The sequence below is a fragment of the Manis javanica genome, chromosome 7 (genome assembly GCF_040802235.1).
Source record: "Manis javanica isolate MJ-LG chromosome 7, MJ_LKY, whole genome shotgun sequence".
Lineage (NCBI taxonomy): Eukaryota > Metazoa > Chordata > Mammalia > Pholidota > Manidae > Manis > Manis javanica.
In genome coordinates, this window is record NC_133162.1 from 47,802,380 (window position 1) to 47,808,634 (window position 6,255).

Below are 6,255 nucleotides of genomic sequence, written 5' to 3' on the forward strand. Positions count from 1 at the left end.
GAGAGAATACAAAACAAATGTAACACAGGTCCCTCCCTTCGAAAGATTATAATCTAAACAAGGAACACTTGTTCAATTGACAAATATTTAATGAATGTTTATTATGTATGAACTACTACACTGAGGGCATCTTAATTATTTTTTTCCCTAAAGACATTATTTTGAAAGATTTTGTACAACAAGTAACATTTTCTAATAATTTATTTCTCCTATTATTCAAGAACAAAAATTTTCTAACTAGAGCTTAATATGAAACAATTGTGTTTGTCCATTCTTGGGGGATACAAGGGTGAAAAGATCCACATTCCTGACCTTGAATTAGCAGGCCAGTAAGAGAGAAGACAGGCAATCAATTATGTTGTAAATATGGAAGTTCTGCAAGAGACAAGGGCACAAGCAGGGAGGGAGGTTTCCAACTCACAAACAAGGCAAGTCCATAAAGAAAGAATTGCCTGAGCTGAGTCTTGAAAAATGATAATCTCACTAGTTGAAGGAACAACATGAAAATGTGGGAGGTATGAGAGAGCATATTTAATAGCTTATAAAATAAAGAGAAGCAAAAAGAATAAAATACCTAGGAATAAACCTAACCAAGGAAATGAAAGACCTATGCCCTGAAAACTACAAGACACTCTTAAGAGAGATTAAAGAGGACACCAACAAATGGAAACTCATCCCATGCTCTTGGCTAGGAAGAATTAATATTGTCAAAATGGCTATCCTGCCTAAAGCAGTCTACAGATCCCATGCATTCCCTATCAAAATGCCAATAGCATTCTTCAATGAACTGGAACAAATAGTTTTAAAATTCATATGGAACCACAAAAGACCCCAAATAGCCAAAGCAATCCTGAGAAGGAAGAATCTAAAGCAGGGGAGTTCTTGTTTCCCAAGTTCAAGCTCTACTACAAAGCCACAGTAATCAAGACAATTTGGTACTGGCACAAGAACAGACCCACAGACCAGTGGAACTAAATAGAGTCCAGATATTAACCCAGACATATATGGTCAATTAATATTTGATAAAGGAGTCATGGACATACAATGGGGAAATGACAGCCTCTTCAACAGCTGGTGTTGGCAAAACTGGACAGCTACATGTAAGAGAATGAAACTGGATCATTGTCTAATCCCATACACAAAAGGGGTTTTCATAAATTCAAAATGGATCAAAGACCTGAATGTAAGTCATGAAACCATAAAACTCTTAGAAAAAAACATAGGCAAAAATCTCTTGGACATAAACATGAGCGACTTCTTCATGAACATATCTCCCTGGGCAAGGGAAACAAAAGCAAAAATGAACAAGTGGGACTATATCAAGCTGAAAACCTTCTGTAAAGCAAAGGACACCATCAATAGAACAAAAAGGCATCCTATGATATGGGAGAATATATTCATAAATGACAGATCCAGTAAAGGGTTGATATCCAAAACATATAAAGAGCTCACACTCCTCAACAAACAAAAAGCAAATGATCCAATTAAAAAATGGGCACAAGATTTACAGACACTTCTCCAAAGAAGAAATTCAGATGGCCAACAGACACATGAAAAGATGCTCCACATCGCTAATCATCAGAGAAATACAAATTAAAACCACAATGAAATATCACCTCACACCAGTAAGGATTGCCACCATCCAAACGACAAACAACAACAAATGTTGGCGAGGTTGTGGACAAAGGGGAACCCTCCTATACTGCTGGTGGGAATATAAGTTAGTTCAACCATTGTGGAAAGCAGTATGGAGGTTCCTCAAAAAACTAAAAATATACATACCATTTGACCCAGGAATTTCACTCCTAGGAATTTACCCTAAGAATGCAGCAGCTCAGTTTGAAAACGACATATGCACCCCTGTGTTTATTGCAGCACTATTTACAATAGCCAAGAAATGGAAGCAACCTATGCATCCATCAGTAGGTGCATGGATAAAGATGTGGTACATATACACAATGGAATGTTATTCAGCCATAAAAAGAAAACAAATCCTACCATTTGCAACAACATGGATGGAGCTAGAGGGTATTATGCTCAGTGAAATAAGCCAGGTGGAAAAAGACAAGTATCAAATGATTTCACTCATCTGTGGAGTATAAGAACAAAGAAAAAAACTGAAGGAATAAAACAGAACCCAAGAATGGACTAACAATTACCAAAGGGAAAGGGACTGGGGAGGATGGGTGGGAAGGGAGGGATAAGGGTAAAAAAAAAAGGGGCATTACTATTAGCAGACATAATGTAGGGTGGGGCACGAGGAGGGCTGTACAACACAGAGAAGGAAAGTAGTGACTCTATATCATCTTACTACACTGATGGACAGTGACTGTAATGGGGTATGTGGGAGGGACTTGGTGATGGGGGAGTCTAGTAAACATAATGTTCCTCATGTAATTGTAGATTAATGATACCAAAATAAAGAAATAAAATAAAAATAAAGAGAAGGTGTGATTTGGAAGATGTAGCTGCAACAAGGTTGCAAAGGTGGATAAAGACTTGATTATGTATGGTATTGATTGCCTAGATAAAAATTTTTAAGGAGATATGATCAAATTTGCATTTTGGAAAGATCATTGCAGTGGCTATGAGTGGATAGACCAAAGAGGCAAGTCTGTAGGTAGTGCACAAGCTTTGTTATAATTCCAGGCTGGAACTCATGATAGTTGGAACTGATAGTGTGGGAGAAGGGATGAAGGTTTAAATAATTATGGCCACAGAATGAAGAAATCATGTCTTTATATGGTATTGACATAATCAAACAAATTGCTTATAAACTTAGAGGATATAAATATGCAAGTGCAGTAGACAAGAAGAATATGCTAAGCAGGATCTCAAGTCTCTCCTTCATATCCCCCTGAGCATTTTGCTATTCTATGGAGTCTGAGAGGATGAAGAACCTGGAGAAGCCATTCTAGATGGGAGAAACACAGATGATGACTATCAATACAATAAGACACATCTGGATACATTCAATTTAAGATTTTTTAAGGTGATGAATGTGTTAATTAATCTTACTGTGGTGATCATTTCACATGTATGTACATATGTGTATCAAATTATCACATCATACACCTTAAACTTCACAATGTTATATGTCAACTTTATACCAATAGTGCTGGAAGAAATTTTTATTCAACTTGAGCAGAATAAGACTGAGCAGATCCATTGTATATTTATATCTGTCGATAGTTAGCCCTGTAGGTTCATGGTCTAGGCATGTCTTCTACGTGAACATAACTAAATTCCCTAATACTTGGAAAGAGGTCCTTAGCACCTTGTTGAGTGAAAATAGATTACAAAGCTCCAGGATCTACTGGGTAAATTTACATTGATCTCTATGTGTGTATAACATACTTTGGAGTATGGAAAATATCAGAATGATCTTCAATAAAATGTTAGCAGTGTGTTTCTCCTAAATACTAGACAAATTTACATTTAAAACAAGAGGTTCATGTTAAATAAACCATCTTATCTAGTCTATTTGTAACTAAATTAGAGGATTATCAGATGTTTCACCCTTATTATGAATTAATTCAGTGTATAATTATATTCTTAGATGATGTAGTGCTTTAAAACTTAAAAAAAAAATGGTGTTTTCCACACTAAGAACAATTCTAACATTCACCATTCCACAGGATTTCTATTTTATTGTCAATACTATTGGAGCTTGCAGATCAGAGTGGTTTGAAAGCAGCTCTTTAGAAGTTAGCTTGTTGGGTAATGCTTCCTTCTAAAGATTGAACAGATGAAGCTGTTTTTTTAAAGTGAACAGCACATAACACTTCAATTCACCTCTTAATACCCCTATGTTTACAAAGAGTAATTTTTCTCCTTTTAAAATAAAACAGCAGCTTGAACTGTATGGCATTCTTCTTGGGCAAATATTTCTGTCATCTTAATATGGTTAAACTCTATTTAGGCAATGTGGAGGTGGCAGCTATAATTTGTCTTCTAGGAACACTCAGTCCCTCCTAGTCACCACTGCTCAACTATTCCTTGAGGCTATTGGATCTTACATTGAGACTGTAAGAATACATTTTCAAATGGTAATGAAAAGCTGTTCATAAAAATGTCTGTATTTATTTCCAGATGCAGTTATTATGATGACCTTTCACATTTTTACAAAAGAAGCATGAGTAGCAGTATACATTTTAAAAACAATTTGCAATCAATGTGTATAAAAGTTATCTGTATGCTGAGGGAAACCGACAGTTGGTTCTAGAGCACATAAGGAGTTCTGTGTGTGTATGGGGGGGGGGGAATTTAATAACCTTTTTATCTCCTTAATTTTGTGGTCCTCTGTGCTGCTTTCATAAGAGTTTCTAATGCTTGATTAAGAATCTGTAATGTGTTGTCAGTTCTCCTTATAAAAAGTGATAATTAAATAAGATGCCTAGCAATTTTATTCTATTACTTTGAAAGTTATTGAGAAAGGATTCAATAGATGAAGATGATCATTCTAATATCTTCAAAGAATTAGTACTATTAATTTGACAAAGACGTGTAGTACAATTAGTACTAGTCCTGATCCTATTTGAGGGCAGGGAGTCATGCCACTTAAAAATCTACATGTACAAGTAGATTTATGTATATATTATATGTGTTTATATACATGTATATGTGTATAACCTCACCCTTTGACGTGATGAAGATATATTGCTGATTTTGGTTGATGTGGAAGTTAGCACAAAGAACAAAATAAAGCCAGCTTCCCAGATTTCATATTTATGACAGGTAAATTAGAACCTTCCATCTTCAAATATCCTGCAAGACTCTTCAAAATCAGTAGCAACAGAAAGTTCAATTTGCTACCCAAAAGTTTGACTGTTACACTCTAATAGTTGAGATTTCTCCTCTTTACTACTTTTTTGTTTTCTTTAAAAGAAAAACACATAGACAAAAGATTCGTATAAGTACAGATCCTACACTTCATACTGTATTGTTTTGATGATGCTCATTATTAATTAGAACTTACAGAATCCTCATCTTGTGATTGCTGTGTGACATAATTTAATTTAAAACAAAGTTTATCATATAGTTATGTCTTCATTTTCAAAAACAATTTGTTTTCCCTACTGCCACAAAACAAAACAAAACAAAAAAACCAGGGCATTTTGAGCAGTTCCACTGTTCAGCAAGTGTAGTAACTAGAGGAATCACACTGTAATTTCAAAGGCATGAACATATCCCCACACACTGGTCAAGGACCACATTACATGTGATTTTTCAGGCTTACACCTGTTAGAATGCCAGTTGAACTGTAATTAGAAGATGGAAAGCAAATACAACGAAATTTTAGAGTCATAAAAGGGAATATAAAAAATGTTTCAGATACTCATAATTTGAACATTACTGGGACACTGAAAAAAAAATTAAAGCCAGGATGTAAATTCAGAGCAGGAAAGCAGTTTAGTATAATAGTGAGAATGAAAGTTGGAAAGGATTCTATAATAAATACCCAGGATTATTATTCTTTATGTTGTAGATTAAATGACATGTACCATACTGCCTTGTATATATTTCAGGCTGAAGCTGTAATTCTAGGTCAAAGACCAAGGAGAAGAGACAACCATGGTTTCCATAACACAGGGGATGAAAAGATCAGAACTCCCCAAAAGGAGAGGCCACCTGAGGAAATGGGGCAAATGTGGCTGTGCAACTGGTTGATTGAAAGCTCTAAACTCGGAAAAGCAGGTGGAGGGTTTTCCGTTTGTCCACTCAACATGGAATCTATATCTTGGTGGCAATTGGTGATCAGTTCTTTTCTACAGTACCATCCTTTCCTTTCAAAGTTAACAGTAAAAGGATTAACTTTTCCATAATCTCATCTCCCCATTTTTGGAACTTAGATTCTTCTTAATTTTTGCTATTAGAAATAACATTACATTAAAAATATTTGTTTATATTTTTATTTGCCTGCTTCTTTGTTTTTATCTATCGTTCCTACCAGAATTGGGAGAGTAGTGCATAATAGGTGCTCAATCAAGATTTGTTGAATGCATCTTGTATATCCTTTTTCCTTAGGATAGAGCTCCAAAAGTGATATGACACAGGTAAATAGCTTAGTGCAATGTCTCACAATAAATACTGTTATTATTATGAACTATTGCTGAGTGAAATTTCTGGCTCTTGAAACATTATTGCCAGATTTATTTATAAAAAGGTTGTGATGATTTATAATGCTACTGGGACCATTAATTAATAAATTCCACAAACAATTTTTGAGCACATGCTCTAGGCCAGGAACTGTTC

General features: G+C 35.1%; 1 long non-coding RNA gene across 1 annotated transcript in view; it reads left to right on the forward strand.

Annotated features, from left to right (window-relative positions):
• The window catches only part of LOC140850405 (uncharacterized), a 32,508-nt gene extending 26,609 nt beyond the window's left edge, over nucleotides 1–5,899 (forward strand). Inside the window, exon 3 of the long non-coding RNA XR_012133207.1 lies at nucleotides 5,529–5,899. This is a non-coding gene — a long non-coding RNA (uncharacterized lncRNA). The remainder of the gene's footprint in view (nucleotides 1–5,528) is intronic.
• The last annotated feature ends 356 nt before the right edge of the window (nucleotides 5,900–6,255 follow it).